Source organism: Adiantum capillus-veneris, chromosome 22 (assembly GCF_014529385.1).
Source record: "Adiantum capillus-veneris isolate H3 chromosome 22, ASM1452938v2, whole genome shotgun sequence".
NCBI lineage: Eukaryota > Viridiplantae > Streptophyta > Polypodiopsida > Polypodiales > Pteridaceae > Adiantum > Adiantum capillus-veneris.
The window spans coordinates 128,177,847-128,196,772 of NC_140952.1; positions in this window are offsets into that span (position 1 = coordinate 128,177,847).

Below are 18,926 nucleotides of genomic sequence, written 5' to 3' on the forward strand. Positions count from 1 at the left end.
GATCTACTAACTCCTTTTGAGCAAAGTGCACCTCTGACGGACTATCCACAATATCAATGGGAGTCGTGCTACGTGAGCCTGCATATGTGCTCGATGGGACACATTAAGTTTGTATGTACGTGAAAGCTGTTCATCCAGTACATAGATGAATTCACCCAAATTGTTCAACGTCCTTTCAAGAGGCAAAATCATTTCAATACTTCAATCACTGCATCTAAAGTTGTAAATTGCATTGGATAAATTATTTCTAAAAGAAATAATTCAGATATTATAAATTTACCATTGTAAAAAGGATAAGCAAGCTCTTTATCAAGAAACACTAAAGAACAAATAATAAGCTAAACAAATAATTAAGCATAAGATCGCATTATAACAACTAAAAAACTGTTTATATACTCACGTCTAATAATATGACCGTTATTAATTTAAATTAACTAATATTTTAATAGTTTAACAAATTTATTTTATAATAATATTAAAAGTATATAATTTTAAAAAATATTCTTTTAAAAAATTATATATAAAATAATTTTTGCATGCGACTATGTGCGCACACAAATATTTGAGTGTGGCAAGCACACACATTTGGTTTGAGGAGTGTGTGTATGTGGGAGAGGGTGGCGGCATGTGTGGGCCACACGTTACCACGTGGTAGCTTGTGGCCTCGTGTGTCCCCTTTCCCATGCACCAAGGACCCGGTGGTAGTGCACTATGCACGCATGCCACCCCCTATCACACACACACACACGCAAACACACACACTCGGTGTGAGTGAGTGTGTGTGTGTGTGTGTGTGGAGGGGGGTCCCATGTGAGGGCCACACGCTGCCACACGATGGCATGTGTCTCTGCGTGGCCCCATGTCGCTTGGCGCATGGGGACCATGCGCCAAGGGTTGCTGGGCCACGCATCACCCAACGACCCAGTGGGCAGACCACATGGCCACGGAGCAGCCATGCAGGTGTCTCATGGCCACATGGTCTACCATGTGTACCGTCGCCAATCGATAGTACACGTGGCATGCCACGATGGCCACGTGCGTTGCCACATCGGGAACGCATCGGCCATGTGGCATGCCACGTGTAGCATTGCTGGATGACAGTACACGTGGCATGCCACTTGATCATCATGCCGCCGATGTGGGAGCGTGATGCCCACGTGGTCTACCACGTGTACCATGGACTGTCAACAATACACGTGGCAGACCACGTGGTCTACCCCACTGGACGACATGTGGCCCTTGGGCTACGCGCCACCCAATGACTCTTGGTGCATGGGGACCATGTTCCCATGTGCCATGGGGTCATGCAAGGACACACGCCACTGCATGGCAGTGTGTCCCTCGCATGCCGCTGTCCCCACCCCCCTCCCAACCCCAAAAAAAGAAACACAAATGTCACACACACACACACACCCGTGTGCTCGGGTGGGGGGTGTGTGTGTGTGACACAACACACACACCCCCGCATGGGGTGTGTATGTGTGACACGACACACACACATCCGTGTATGTGTATGTTGTGTCTCACATACACACGTCCGCACATGGTGTGTGTGTGTGTTGTGTCACACACACACACCAAACGCGTGTGTACACAACACACACACCCCCACACGGGATGTATGTGTGTGTGTCACTCACACATAGACACACATAGACGTGGGTTTAGGGGTGTGTGGACACGCATCCACCACACACACACACACAGACATGCGTATCCACCCCAAACACACACACACACACATCTCAAATATTTAAAATATAAATAAATTATATTTTGTTTAATTTTAAAACTTTATAGAGACCTTCTAGCAGTTCTTTGGTATATCATTCTCAAGCACTTGGCTCTTGATCTCTTCCTATTTCAAGTTTTCTATTTCTCTTCATCTCTATTATCCTATCTTACACTAATTTCTTTGTCAAGCTTTCACTTGATCTCACTTTCTTTCTCTCAAGCTCATAAGGCCATACCTTCTCATAAGCCATACCTTTCTCTATTTCTCTTTAATTCTTTAGCTAAAATATGAGGACAAGAAACCAGTCAAAAAGATGGTGCCGTGGATGACGTTTATGCTACTACATCACAGGAAGTCCCTCCACAATGCACTCAAGAAAGCAAACAATCTCAAGCCATAAGCTCTCTAGATCGGATTGTGTCCGTCGCAACCGGTGTGAGTGGAACAACGCAATCAACTGGAGAATTGAGCCATCATGTGGAAACTGCTACCACTAACAGAAGACATAAGAAATGTTGTGTTTTGGAAATGTGGTCGACAAGCATATTTCTTTGGGTTGGGTAGATTCTCATAGAGCTTCGTATTATGGCAAACTTCCACGGTTACCTCTATGTCGACTTCTTTCGAACCTCGCCATCCGCACGCATGATGACCATGTGGTGGATTTGAAATACTCCATTGCAAATAAAATCTACCAACCAACCATGGAAAGATTTATTGTAAGTGAGCGGATTCCTGGGGATGATCATAAGAAATTCTCTCGTCGTGGTCACACTTAGAGAGATCTTGCAATGTCATATGACTTGGAAGAGGAGCTTCGTCTAATCCCCGAACTTAGTCACATGGTCGAGAGGTACTTCGTGGTTTGGCATGGAAATCACAGATTGGAGGCATGGATCTAGTGGATGAATGAGAACGACATCCCCATTGAGCAGCCACCACGGGTGGAGTGCGTGCTTGTGGATTTTCAACCCCATGAGATAGTGGAGTTTGTATTGGTTTTGGGAATGATAAACAGGTAAATCCAACTGTTTCTTGCGAATATATATGTATCTCATTGTTTTTGACAATGCGTATTACATTCGAGTGTTAACATGGCCACAAGGGTTTCAGTCCCTCACACCATTGCGCATGATATATTCATGATAAGAAAAGCTAGGGTTGGTTGACCCAACTTCACTCTTGCAGAAATTTCCAGAAAGAGTGCGTCTGGCATTAGAGAGGGCTTTGAACTTTAAGGGTCCAAAAAAATCAAAGTGGCTAAAATTGCAAATGGATGTCCTTGCTCAACTCATTTGGAAGGTATGCTTGAAAGCAATGCTAAATGAACATATGTTTTGATTATGAATTCTTATTCTAAATGTTTTGATTGTGTCCTTGGCAAATGGTAGGAAGAGTTCGATGCTACGTACAATAGTAAAATTGAAGGGCTGCCACCATCAAAAGGGAGCTTTGACTACGATTGGTACCTGATGCATATTAGTAAAGTATCATTTTTGTGCTATCTCAAACAGAGCAATATTTCATGCGCACAGGGCTTGAGATCGCAACAATTGCAAATCCAAAAAAATGGCAACGCCTTTTTTCAAAAATATATATCATTTATAGGTTGGGGTGAAAAGACCACCAAAATGACACCCTCTAGAGTGACAAAGGTTGTGCGGGCACGCATTAGCCCACAAGTGTAAGTAAATAATTTTTTAAGTCTTTTGATATCTTTCTCTTTTGATTATGTCTCAATGAAAAAGAAGATTCCCTTTTCCTATGCTAGGAAGTGCTGCTTAATTGACTTGCTACAAGGTGGTGATGCAACCTTGAAAGAGAATGGCATAGGGTTGACCTAGAAGGCATGGATCCAATGGCTTCGCTATCACGTTGTCGGGGATAATGGGTTTGCAAGGTGAGCCGGGTCAGCACCAGGATGCTTGCTGTGAAAAATAAGAGAGTCAAGATGCACAACACAAAGCAAAAGACACCGACGACACCGTAAATGCTTACAGTTCACAACCTGAATGCTTTAAGTTACGAATGATTATCCAAAGTGGAATTCAATTACAAATGTTTGCCATTAACAACATTGATGGAGTTAAGAGAGTTTAACGTTCTCGAAGTAGACCAAAACTATAAAATTTCCACTTACGATTGCCATTAGAGCTTTTATAAGCTGATTAGGATGTAAGTATCTGGTAAAATTCCTTGCTTGATGCCCTTGTATCTCCCAAATACAGTAGAGAGAGATTATACTCTCTCCTTTGTGCCTGACTACTCCTTTGCGTACTTCCAGTGTACAATTCCTATCGTTAACATTGATATCGCGCTTTTGCTTACAACTAGAACTTTAAACTGGCCATAAGGATGTCTGCTGCCATTGACTCTCTTAATCTACTTCCCTTGCCAAGCTTTGTTTACTCTTGAGGGAGAGAGTTCCTTCTTCCTTATGCTTGACTTATGCTCGGCGAGAGAGAGACACTTTAGCACCTTGCTTAGTTTCGAGATTGAGAGAGAGAGAGAGAGTTGTTTTTCCTCCTCTCTGACTCCTTTCAACGACTTCTCAAGCTGAACCCTTCTTCCTTGTTCAAGCAACTCCTCCTATTGAGTATCTCCTCCTCCCTTTGCTTCAATCTGAGAGCGAGAGAAGGCCTTGAGCTTTGAGAGCTAGAGAGAAAAAACCTCCTTCAAGCGAGCTTCCCTTCCTCCCTTCTCAAATCCCCTATTCTCCTTGCCTCCCTTTTGTCACCATGGCCAAGAGAGAGAGAGAGAGAGCAAAGCCTTGTGTCTGAGGGCGAGAAAGAGAGCACTAATCCTCCTAGCTCCCTTGCCCACTAAGGGCGAGAGAGAGAGAGCGGGAGAGAGCCCTTGCTTTGCTTCTCCAACACAAGAGCAAGAGGGAGCCCTTGCTTCCTTCTTCTTGTTTGAGCTCCGCCCCTTTCGAGAGCCTTCAATTGTCCTCCTCAAGGTCGAGATCGAGATCAAGATCGAGAGAGAGGGAGAGAGTGAGAGAGATGCTTGCTTCTTCATTCTCCAGATACCTCCCCTCCTCAACCCCTCTTCCTTCTCACTTACCCGCCTCGTAAAAAATTTCCTTGCCCTTATTTTTGCCTCTCTTCCCCATATTTTTGCCTCAACCCATCAGTCACGGCGCTGTCACTGATGTGGCACGTGACCTGGCATGATGACATGCAGGTGAGCGACTCGAGTAATGTGGATTTTGCCATGGCTGGTACCAAATGGTGACATCTTGGCAAGCTGAGAAATTCTTGCTTCTTTCACGCGCTCGTTCGAGCTCTCCCCTGGCTGCTGCGAGCTCTTTCCTGCCTCCGTAGCTCGCGCTGCGCTGTTCATGCCATGCTCTTTGTTTTTGCTTGGTTCACATCCCTTTTAAAATAGGGTGGCCCCCTTGCAAATTGGCGGCCTTGGCTTCTTTTGAGCGGGTGGCCCTTAGAGGGCACCCCATTTGGCATACATATTGAGCAAAGCAATGCCAAGCACATTGGCCAAACAATACACTCCATGAGATGTCATTTTGGACAATGAGCTCATCAAGAGATTTTTGTGCTTTGGTATCGGCACCACATTAGATATACATCTCGGGCCGGCCCTAGTGCTTCATTGGGTGGCCTTAAGCTTTAAACTTGGGTGGCCTTTAGCCCTCATGGTGTACCACATTTGGCATACACTTCATCCAAGGCAATGTTAAGCATGGCATATCACCCAAACAATGTTCTTCAAGAATTTTAATGCTTCTCAAGCTTAATCCACTTAGCATATTTACCATCAAAGGCACTGCTAAGCACATTCGTCGTATCTTTAGAAGCTGGTCATGAAATACATTCAATTGAAGCACCAGTTAACAACGCAGTGCAAGAGATGAAATTCCAAACAAGATTCCATTTCCCAAAACCTGGCTGAAGCTCAAAAAAATTTCCAGATGAAGAGCTGACCAAGGCAATTAGAGTGGTATAAAACCAACCCCCGGTGAAATTTAATCTAGCGATATCTTGGTAACCATAACTCCGATCACTAATCTAGAAAAACCAATGTGCTCCACAAAGTGAGCACTTGAGGCCCATGCATTATTTGCATCTTTGTCCCCTCATTTGTAGTTGCCCAATCCAGTACGGATCTGCAAGTGACTGAAAGTTCAAACTGCTATAACTTCTTCACCGTAGCTCCAATTGACGAGCCGTAAAGACAGGCCAATAGAGTACTTCAAGCACTGCAATTCAAGATCATAATATCCCATATGTGATCACTGTAAGAATACTCCTTTTTAGCATCATCAAGGCATTAATTGGCCCTTTAAAGCCGCATCTGCAGACATTAATCATTAAACTTGGTCTGTTAACAAGCCCTGATCACTGGTCAATAAATGTGTAGGCTCCAAAGAAGCTTAGCTTGCATTTCTTTGCTCTTTTTCCCATCATGGAAGCGGAGTGGCACGACATCCACCCCCTCTGCATATCCTCCGGCATGTGCCAACCGTCTTCCCTTTTAATTTGTATCATCAAAAGCTTCATCAGACACATTGTCCGATGCATACAAATCATCATCATCCCTTGGATGTTGATCCAAGATTTGATCCTCAAAACTATACTCACCTTTGCATTTCTTGAACACTTTGATCCTTTTACCTGCAATAGGCACTCTAAGCTCAGTGCCATCGAGTTTATATGTTGCATTGTCATAAACATGAACTACAACATATGGTCCAAACCACTGCTTGACCATCTTCTGCATAGCAGAGTATTGGTTTTCCAAGCTATGTCATAAACAAGTACCCAATCTCTATCCTTGATAGCATAAGGTTGTAGCCTATGCTTCTCATCAAAAGCTGCTTTATTCTTCTACCTTGCCTCCTGAGCTTTTCTTTGGCTTGCTCGATATCTTCTTGACACCTCTCAAGTTGGTGAATACGCAAAGTAAGCAAATTTTCTGTAGACATATCTACTTCCCATGGAATTATAGTCCAAGACATAACTGCCTCCTCTGTAGGCATAATGGGTTTCTGCCCATGCATTAATTCAAATGGCATATAACCTGTAACTGAACTATGTGTAGTGCGATCAGCCCATAAAGCAAAAGGTAGTAGCTTAGGCCTATCACCAATATGTCCTTGGCATGCTTTTGCTAAAGCCCTAACTATAGGCGGATGCCCTCTTTCCCTTTTCACATTACCATCTGGATAGTATGCCGTAGTAAGAGCCAATTTGATGCCCAAACAAGAAAAGAAATCACGAGCTTCATTTGTATCCAGCTCTCCTCTGTCAGTAGTGATTTTGCCAACACAGCCATACCTGGAAATTACATCTTCAAGAAAAAATTTGCATACAACACTTGTAGGCTTTGTACGCAAAGCTCTTCCTTCAAATTCATTGGTGAGATCTTCTCTAGCAAGAACAATAAACCTCATCTGCCAAACACCCACTGGTATTGTAACCAAATCTACTACCCACTTCTAATGCATAGCTAGTGGATAAGTAGGATGTAATCCATCTCGATGCCGTACATTAGAATACTGCTGGCATACTAAGCATGTCTCCACAAATTGAGCAACATCTTTGTACATTCCCTTCCACCAGTAGTGGTCCTTAATTTTGACAAAAGTTGCCCATACTCCTCTATGTCATGCCCATAAGCTTTCATGAAACTCCTTAATCACCTGTTGTTGAGTTGCCTTATCACAAAAAACCCATTGCGGTACCCCTCTTGAACACTTTGGCTGCTTCCACAGATGACCATCCTTTAAAAGGTAGACATAAGCCTTCTTTCTGATCCTCTTGTACTCTTGATCACTCCATCCCTCCTGCTTGGTAAGAGTGCTTAGGTAATGGCTGATCAAAAGCCATTCTCCATCATACACCCTCTTCAGAAAAGACTTCAAAAACACAAGCATGAGTAGCACAGCTGCATGTAAATGAGAAGAGGTGTAGAACTTTAACCCCACATCATCACTAGTGGGGTGAGCATCTCCTCTTCATCTTCATATCTGGCCCTTGACAACAAATATTCTATAGGGTTATCTCTGCCTGCAATGTGACAAAACTTTGGGTTAAGAGACTTAATAAATGCTATCCATCGAAACATTGCAATGTCCGGAGTAGTACAATTTACAATCATCCCAATCAATGGTAAACAATCTATCTCTACCACAACTGAAGCATCAATGAAATATCCTTTGTCAGACCTCAGGGCAGTAGCTACACCCCAAAGTTCTCTCTTAACATGTGGGTAACCTCTTTAACGAGTATTAAGCACTTTTGCTCCAAACCAAACTACATACTTGTGACCATCTTCATCATCTTTACTTATAGCCCACCCAATACCTGTCGGACTAGTGTCAACATTTAAGATCACTGCCCTTCCACACTTATAGTCAACCTTTCTCAAGGTAGGAGCCTTGAGAAGCATTGTTTTCAATTTTCTAATGGCCATTGTATAGCTTCTTCCCATATAAACCTTTTACCCTTACTTAGCAATTGGTAAAGCGTCTCTACAACATGAGAAAAGTGCGGCAACCAAATACGATAAAATACACATGCACCCAAAAACCTTCGAACCTCAGTAACCAATGTGCATGTTTCTTTCATCTTCTGTATAGCTTCAACTTTAGCCGGACAACTTTAGCCGGACTTGGTCGTCTTCCATCTAGGCCACACATATGCCCCACAATTAAAACCTCTTTAGCACCAAAAATTGATTTTGGCCCTGAAAGTGTCAAGTTGATTTCTTCAAGCCTAGATAAAATGGCATCACAGTTAGCAATATGCTGGGCAACAAACTGTTGGCACCCCCTTTGGTCTTTTACCCCATCTTTGAACCCTTCTTCACATCCCTTGATCGGCAAATCATTGATGAAAGGCATAGTAACATGAGGAATAAAATCCCTTAGCACCTTATTCATACCATTCATCATATGAGCTACAAAGTTAGTAGCACCCTGTGGTAGAGTGCACATCCTTACTAAACCGAGCGTGTACACATTGTAGTAAGATCCATGCTCTCCAAAGCAAGATGAAACAGATCATATCCTGAGTAAAGATCACCCATAGAGTAGATGGATCTTCCTGCAAAGGCTTCAACAAACGCGTCCACTATTGGACCTGTACCCTACATTGCGGATTGTTACCTTATTGACAGGTTGCATATCCTGAATGAACCTTAGGGTACCATTCTTCTTTGGAATAGTAAACCACTGATTAGAGTATGGTGCACATGATGGTTCCAAAATACCCATATTTATCTTCTCATTTAACAAATCAATGAGCTTTGGCAAGTGAGCTTTTGGTACCGGAATAGGGCGTAAACTCCATGGCATATGAGGAATAGTAAATATATCCTTATGAGAAACAACATTTGGATCTGCACATCCAATCTCACCTGGCTCAAAAGCAAAGGCTTTACCATGATTTCCAAGCATCTCTCAAAAGCATTGGATCTCTTCTTTAGTAAGGAAATCCTCCTCTCCAATTTTCAATTGCTTCAATGTCTCTTTAGTGAACTTAAGCCCAATGTGTTTTGGATCTCTTAGTATAGGCTGGCGAGAAGCTTCCTCCATCACTCCATCCCTTCCTTTTGGCAGAGGTGTATCCACTGGTCTCACCTTCTTTGCAACAGATTTATATTTTGTCTCTATCTAGACTTCAATTGCTTCCCCCAAATCCTCCTTTATATGTGTAAGTGCTTCATATAAATCCAATTCTTCATACATGTCCATTGAATGCACTTTAACTATGTCACTTTCACTTTGTAACCTGTATTGCATGATCTCTTCTAGCTCTGACATAGTATCCACATAAAAGACGTCTTCAAAGATCCCTGAAATCACATCATTTGGTTCAAGCACATCACATCCCTGCAATTCACTTTGAATACTTGACACATATTTTTTTTCCCCTTTAGGTAGCTCATTAAACTTCCTGTATGACACCGAACCCTCAGATGTTAATCCCAAAAACCCCAAAGATAAAGTCTCTCTTTGTGAGAGCTTTCCCATCTCCGTACCACCATACTCCCGCTTTATAGTGGCACCCCAAGAAAATCCTGTGAAAACCTGTGTTCTTTGAACTCTTTCCATATCTTCGGCAATGGATGATCACGTAGGCTATCTTTGTTTCTGGAATGTTCTACACACACAGTCAAAAATTGAATAGCCCTTTTACTATCCCTGCTCCGGATCCTTGCATAGGCTGAGCCATCATCTAACTCCCCTGGAAGCATATTGGAAGCTCAAATCTGCCAACCGTGATCAACATTAATAGGGCATTTTCCTTTCTTGTGCAAGCTCTTTGCCACAAGATTGATTTTTGACCCATGGTCCACAAGTGCTAAAATTGGCTCTTCAATGTCCCCAAGATTCACAATGGTTTCTGTCATTGCTCTCGCCCAATGAGTCCTAGAAAAGTGACTCCTCGGCACAACTTCCTCATCTCCATCATCATTAAAATGAACATGCCTTACCTTAGATATGACCGGATTTGAAACCACCACAACATTTGACTTTTCATCTTCAAATGCCTCTTCATCAGCATCCAAAATTGACTCAATGTGATGGATCATTTGGCTTTTGACTGCAATAGGTTCCTGCTCACTTGGTATCTGACGTTTCCTCTTGATAATGTCTATAATCTCCTCATGCAACTCACGCTTGGAAATTCCCAAGATGTCACCCAACGTGAGCTCCACTTTGCTATTGAGAATGCGCTCTTCAAAAACCTTCTTTAGATCTAAAGCCAACTCAATATCCGATTTCAGCTTATAAGAACGTCCCTTGGGCTTACCCTGCTTCTTATCTTTCAATGACTCTTCCATAACCACTTCTGGAGTAGGTTTTGGAACAGGCCCTTCATCTTGCTTACTGCTAGATCTGGTTGCTCTTTTTGATGTTCCTGCAATATCTTCATCTCTTTTGCGCTTCTCTTCTACTATGGCTTCATTATATTGAGACATGGCAATAAATGCATATACTGAAAGTGAATCTACCGGATCTGCCCATCCTGTAGTTTCCCTAATGCAATTCCCAACTTGACATAATTTTCCATGAGTCGCCTTGTGTGCTTCTGCAATCTTCAAAGCATAGGGCCACAAATGACCTTTAGTTCTTGCACCTTCATCATCTGCATTATTGTATAACTGCAACCCATATGTATCTGCTTCTACCGTAGCCACACTATGTTGTATCTTCTCCGCTAACTTCTTCATACCACCCCTCCCAAAATTCAAGCGGAGCGGCTCACCTGTTGCTTTGAGATGAATCTTCTTGTCTTTCCAAAAGACCACATTTTTTTTGTAAGCCTCATCAAAATCTTCACAGTATTTGCGTTCATGATCTTTACTATCACACCACATGTAGTGATCATCCCAATCCTTGCATGGAGGTTGTTGCCTGGGCTCTCAAGTGGAACCCTTGGTACCTACCCCTTCAAGCTTAATTGCTTTCAAATTTAGATTTAATTCTTGTATACCTTTGATCAACTTGTCAAGAACATGCTCCTCTAATTTTTGTTTCCCAAAGGCTGACTTTTTCCTAATTTCTTCATCCGTTGTCTCCATGGGATCGACCACAATCAGCTTATCCACTGTCATCTTCCACCATTTACAATCATGTTAACTGCTTCATAAACTAGCTTCCAATCAGATGTTGAACCCAATTCACCTATTGAATCCTCAAGTAGCTACACCAAGATCTTTTGAAGCCGTGGGTCTACAGCTTGGACAAATAACTCTACCCGTTCTGGTTTCAATGACCGTTGCTCTCCTGTAGATAGCTCCTCAAATTTCTTTTCAAATTCTCGTAGCAACTCTCTTTCAGATAAATCCTTATTTTTCTGCTGGATCCAATTCATAAAACTCTTCTTAGTTTCCCTTTGAGAATCTTCAAGGAAATACTCCTTCTGTAATCCCTTTTTAAAATTCTGTTAGTTTGGTCCTTGTGCAGCCTGTATCTTCCCAATTTGAGCCCTAGGCTCTAGCACGACAATCAAGTGGAAACCTTCTACTGCTTCATGATCATCAATCCCATTATCCTCCATGGATTGCTCATAAACTTTGCAATATTTTGAAACATCTCGACCTTCAAATCGCTGCAATTTTTTTGTTACTGCTTGTCGAGCTTTCCGTATCCACTCATGCAAATTGAATTGCTGTTGTGAAGTCTGTTGCTGCTGCATGTAGGCAGCAAATTGCTACATCATCTGGTGCATTGCTTCCTCTTTCGGTGTAGTCATATTCCTCTGCTAAATTTTCCCACCCCGGCTCAGTTTCACGTCGAGTTCACCAAAGATGTCGGGGATAATGGGTTCGCGAGGTGAGCCGGCACCGTGCTGCTCACTGTGGAAAATAAGAGAGTCAAGATGCACGACACAAAGCAAAAGACACCGATGACATTGTAAATGCTTATAATTGACAACCTGAATGCTTTAAGTTGCTAATGATTAGCCAAAGTATAATTCAATTACAAATGTTTGCCGTTAACGACATTGATGGAGTTTAGCGAGTTTAAAGCTCTCGAAGTAGACCAAAACTGTAAAATTTCCACTTATGTTTTCCATTAGAGACTTTATAAGCTGATTAGGATGTAAGTATCTGGTAAATTTTTTTGCTTGATACCCTTGGATCTCCCAAATATAGTAGAGAGAGGTTATCCTCTCTCCTTCGTGCCTGGCTACTCCTTTGCGTACTTCCAGTGTACAATTCCTGCCCTTAGCATTGATATCCCGCTTTTGCTTACAACTAGAACTTTAAACTAGCCATAAAGATGTCTGTTTCCATTGACTCTCCTAATCTCCTTCCCTTGCCAAGCTTTGTTTACTCTCAAGGGAGAGAGTTCCTTCTTCCTTATGCTTGAATTATGCTCGACGCGAGAGAGACACTTTAGCACCTTGCTTAGTTTCGAGATCGAGAGAGAGAGTCGTTTTTCCTCCTCTCCGACTCTTTTCACCAACTTCTCAAGCTGAACCCTTCTTCCTTGTTCAAGAAACTCCTCCTATTGAGTATCTCCTCCTCCCTTTGCTTCAATCCGAGAGCGAGAGAAGGAGTCCTTGAGCTTCGAGAGATAGAGAGAAAAAACCTCCTTCAAGCGACCTCTTCCCTTCCTCCCTTCTCGAATCCCCTATTCTCCTTGGCTCCCTTTTGTGGCCATGGCGACCGAAAGAGAGAGCAAAGCCATGTGTCTAAGGGCGAGAAAGAGAGCACTAATCCTCCTAGCTCCCTTGCTTCCTGCTCACTGAGGACAAGAGAGAGAGCCCTTCCTTTGCTTCTCCAACACGAGAGCAAGAGAGAGCCCTCGCTTCCTTCTTTGTTTTTGAGCTCCACCCCCTTCGTGAGCCTTCAATTCTCCTCCTCAACGTCAAGATCGAGGGAGAGAGAGAGAGAGAGAGAGATGATTGCTTCTTGCTTCTCCACATACCTCCACTCCTCAACCCCTCTTCCTCCTCACTTACCCGCCTTGTCAAAACATTCTGTCCTTATTTTTGCCTCTCTTTGCCCTATTTTTTCCTCCGCCCATCAGTCACGGTGCCGTGACTGATGTGGCACGGGACCTGTCATGATGACATGGTAGGTGAGTGACTCGGGCAATGTGGATTTTTCCGTGGTTGGTACCAAATGGTGGTGCCTTGGCAAGCTCAAAAATTCTTGCTTCTTTAGTGTGCTCGTCCGAGCTCTCCCCTGGCCGTTGCGAGCTCTTTCCTCCCTGCATAGCTCGCGCTGCTCTGTTCATGCCATGCTCTTTGTTTTTCCTTTGTTCACATCCCTTTTAAAATAGGGTGGCCCCTTTAAAATGGGCGGCCTTGGCTTCTTTTGGGTGGGTGGACCTTCAAGGGCATCCCATTTGGCATAGATATCGAGCAAAGCAATGCCAAGCACATCGGCCAATCAATACACTCCATGAGACGTCATTTCGGATAATGAGCTCATCAAGAGCTTTTTGTGCTTTAGTATCGGCACCACATTAGATATACATCTCGAGCTGGCCCTAATGCTTCATTGGGAGGCCTTAAGCTTTAAACTCGGGTACCCTTCAGCCCTCATGGTGCACCACATTTGGCATACACTTCATCCAAGGCAATGTTAAGCATGGCATATCACCCAATCAATGTTCTTCAAGCATTTCAATGCTTCTCAAGCTTAATCCACTTAGCATATTTATCATCCAAGGCACTGCTAAGCACATCATTCGTATCTTCATAAGCTAGTCATGAAATACAATTCAATTGAAGCACCAGTTAACAGCGCACTGCAAGAGATGAAATTTCAAACAAGATTCCATTTCCCAAAACCTGGCTGAAGCTCAAAAATTCTCAGATGAAGAACTAACCAAGGCGATCAAAATGGTGTAGAACCGGCCCTCGATGAAATTTAATTTGGCGATATCTTGGTAACCATAACTTCGATCATTGATCTAAAAAGACCGACACACTCCACAAAGTGAGCACTTGAGGCCCATGCATTCACTGCATCTCTATCCCATCAATCGTAGTTTCCAAATCCGGTACAGATCTGCAAGTGATTGGAACTTCAAACTACTATAACTTCTTCATTGTTGTTCTAATTGACAAGCCATAAAGACACGCTAGTAGAGCACTTCAAGCACTGCAGTTCTAGATCATAATATCCCATCTGTGCTCACTGAAAGAATACTCCTTTTTAGCATCATTAAGGCATTAATTATTGGCCCTTTAAAGATGCATCTGACATACATTAATCATTAAACTTGGCCTATTAACAAGCCCTGATCACTGCTCAATAAATGTGTAGGCTTCAAAGAAGCTTAGCTTGCATTTCTTTGCTCTTTTTCCCATCATGGAAGCTGAGCGGCATGACCAACGTGTATTGGTGGCAATGGAAAGGTGGATCAAGTGATTATGTCCTCGAATCAGCATGTTGGTGATCTTACTTGTGTCTTATTGTTTGCTACAGGAGAGTGCTTGAGATGGCTGGGAAAATGGAGGGCAAGAATCAACATGTTGCCATCCAACACGAGAAGACTGAAGAGAGGCATGGTTGCACACTCACACGCACATTCCAGAAATACAGATGGAACCACTTTGATAAAGCCTTCAAGAAGTGGAGTGCACGGATCAAGTCAACACAAGATCCCAAAGAGCACCCCCACTTTGCTTGCACAACATGATGCTTGCTCTACAGGTTGGACATTTGTGCTTGACACAATACGATTTTTTTGTAGGTTACACTAGTCTTGTCATGGTGGCACTTAACATTATTTGTTGTCTTGTAGATGGTGGAGAGATTTTCTAGTCTTTCCCATTCTCAAGCATCCCAGTGATGCATGGTGCAGGTCGGGGAGAACAAAGGCAGGCTTATATCTGGACGCGTGGATAGATGACTTGCAGCCAAAAGGAGCGTGGCTTAAGTGTCCTTGGTGGCTAGATTATCCGGACAAGGAGTACCCACCCAATGAGGAACCAATTTACATAGGTATCAAACCATGTAGATTTTGCCTTTGCCATGCAATACGACATGGGCATAGTAACCTTCATTTTTTACTCAATAGCAGAGCATGCTGGTTCATGGAAGATAGCCGCTGTGATAGAGGATGCACTCTCTCCAAACACAACAAAGAAGCCAACTTTAGGTAAATCTTCCTCAAAGAAAGACACAAACATTGGCTCCACATCGGCCCTGGAAGCCCCCTTGGCTGATCGGCAATGTGGGAAGACAAGGAAGAGAGCTATTGCCTCTAGTGATATTGAGAGCAAGCCAATGATTGAGGAGTATTTTGTAGAGGTCAGTGATAGTGCTTAGAGCCTTGGTGCTATGAGCCACAATGTACCAACACTTTCCTTCACTCCGAGACCAGTAGTAGGCAACACCCAGGAGTCACCTCCATGTTCACCATCACAGGGCAGGGCTGCAGAGGACCTATCGGACATGGCCAGAGTGGTCGGAGAAAACCCTCCAGGTACGTGAATATGGTTAACGTTGTGTTGTTCTCTTTGGCATTGCATGCAAGATATATTTGATCTTATGTTGAGAATACAAATATTCATATAGAGCCACGCCACCTTGTAGTGCATGCTAGTGTCAAGTGCTTGGCTAAAGCTATCGCAGACGTGTTGTGCAATGACAGGTAAGCCATGTCAATTAAACTTTGCAAAAGATCATGGACATAAGAGATAATTTTTATCTAAAAGCTTGTACATCCGGCTTAACTATCTTTTGGTAGGAGGCGCTTTGCGATCTCTTTACGACGTTCTATATCATTGGGTAGATTGGATCTAAGCACATAAGCAGCTATAGCTTGGGCACTCTCTACCCCCAGGCCTTGACAAAGTGCTATGCGTGTCATGGCCTTGCCATGAAAACCAATGCCAAAAGTGGAAATTGCAAGTGATATTTTCACCAGAATAATTACATGGGCTATTTAAGGCATGGTGGCTAAGCATAGGAGTTTTCTTGCGGCCTTAAGCACCCACAAAACAAAATGTCTGTTGGGGGAGAAATCCTTGTGTATGATGCACACATCCTGCATTGGTAGTTTGTTGATGTAGAGTGCAAGGGCTACCTGAGGCCCAAACACCATGTGCTCTCCCCCCTTCCGGATAGCCCACATGTCCATGTCCAAAACATCATGCAAAAATGTAATTAACCAGAAGCAAAGAAGAAATATTGAATTATCAACGTACAAAATGCTTAGTATAACCTCTTGTTGCTTATCCTCATCATCCATAGTTGGTGCGGCTTCAAGGTTGATAGAGGATTTTCTCTCATCAACCTTGCAGGGGCTCCGCAAACCAAGCGAGTTGGGGCAGATAGGAGTTTAGCTGGCAACAACCCTGGCTTGTGTTGCAACAAACTCCTCATCCATGACTTCACTCTCCTTTGCAACAAGAATATTCGCTGTCACTAGTGCAATTGTGTCAGCAACAGAGTCCCCCAATGGAAGCAGCTTGTCATCTGTAGTTTTTGGTGTAAGATCAAGGGGGAAATCCATCTTGGTGCATATGAGGCCAAAACACTCATCTAGTGTTAGAAAATATGACGTAGCTAAGTAGATAATTGAGTAGCTTACTTAATGGAGAGAGATAATTTTTCACACACGAGAGATTATAGAATAGAGAGAGAGAGAGGGGGAGAGAGGGGGGGGGGGGGGGGGAGAGCACACGATATACGTGGTTCACACAATGTGGGCTATATCCACGGGAAAGCAGCCACTCAATGGCTTTAGTACTTCAAATAAGAAGTAGATTATAAAGGCATTATACTCTCAATAGAGCTCCCGCCTTGCTTCACTCTCACCACTTCATACCCACCTTATTGCATCAACTTCACACTCTGAAATGTGTATAGAAATGGCCTCCTTTTATAGGCCAAAAGGGTTGCCCTCTTTCATGAGAGGCAGCCGTGTGTAGCCGTCCTTGTGTAGACAAGTCCGAACGGACTCTCCAATCCTCCCATGTGTGGCCGCCCTTGAGAAGACAAGCCCGCCTTTGAAATCGGCCACCGGCCACCACTAGCCATTGACTACCGGCCACCGACCAAACGATTGGCCATTTTCCGACCACTTTCCGGCCATTGTCGGATCATAATATTTCGATGAAAAATATATTTCAATGAAAGTTTTGGTTTTTGGCGAGTGATTTTTTTCTTCATGCACGATGGATTCTCCTCACAATGGGGGCCTTACAAATGTACGTTTTTAACACAAAAAATTACAAGGGGTAAATCTGACTCCATACTTAACAATCTCCCACTTGGAGACTGATCTCCAAACCAAACCTGTGACTACTTTCCATCTGGCTTCTTATCCTTGAATGCCAATTGAAGATGAGCAAAAGCTCAACTTCTCCTTGTTGACCACCTTTGTAAACATGTTTGCAGGATTTTCACTTGTATGCCCCTTTCCTAGCTTTAGTTGTCCCTGTTTCAAAAGTGTGCATATGAACCTTGAATGAAAGGCTGAGTTCTTTGCAAGATGGATAGCACTTTGGCTATCATTGTACAAGACACAATTGTCTTGTTTGAATCCAAGCTCTTCTAAGAATTTGTGAAGCCACAAAATTTCTTTGCTTGCCTCTATCATTGCTACATACTCTGCTTTTGTGGTAGAAAGTGAGACCACTTTTTGCAGATTTGAAGCCCAGCTTACTGCCATGTCTCCAACTGTGAAGACATAGCCAGTAGTGCTCCTTTGAGTATCTTTGTCACCTACCATATCTGCATCAGGATACCCTTGAAGAAAAATATCAGTTCCTCCAAAATACAAAGCATTTGTTGTTGTCCCTTTCAGATACCTAAGTATCCACTTCACAACTTTCCAATGGGTTGTCCATGAACCTACTTACAACTTTCACTGCATGTGAATGTCTGGCCTTGTCCAGACCATAGCATACATAAGAGAACCTACCGCTACATCATATGGAACTTTAGACATGTAGGCTATCTCCTCTTAAGTCTTTGGACACATATCCTTGGTTACTTTAAAGTGACCAGCCAAAGGTGTAGAAACCGTTTCATAAAATGAGTGTGTGTGTTGATACTTGAAGTAACTCTCACCCTCGTGGTCAATCCAAGTACGCCACAGTCGCCAACAGTAGGCACTACCAGGCAGAGAACGTGGTGGCATGATTTGAGATCATTTGACAAGCAAGCATGTGTATTATGGATACTTGCTAGGCGCGTGTGTGTGTTGCGAGTCAAGCGGCGGGCAATGGGATGTATGTCTGTCAAGTGGCGGCTATACATGGGCTCAGTGGCTGTGTGCGTACACGCCAATTTTGGTCGAGCCAAGCAAGTGAACGCCAAAAGCTGCTAGCACTAAAATCGGTCATGAGTAATTGAGTTGCATCAGAGAGAAAGTGTGTGTGTGCTATTTTGTGGGTATAACCAGCAAGCAAGCAAGACTGTTTTGATTTCTTTCCATTTTATTTTTCTTTTGAAAATTTTATTAAGTGCTTGTTTCTATGGTGGAATACGAGAAAGTGAGTGCATGTTTGTAGCTTAACTTCTAAGCATTCAAGACAATTAATGACAAAATCTCGTGAACTAGATGACTCAAAGTGAAATAGAGTGCTTCCAATGAGTCAATGAAGTCATTGGCCAAGACGGAGTCGCAAATGCAAGTGCATGTGTAAATCTCCCTCCCAAACTTTAGCCAAAATTTCACCGTGCTAGCAAAATGTATGATGAAAAACTCAATCACAACTCTTTGTACAATTTTTTTTTTGACATTAAT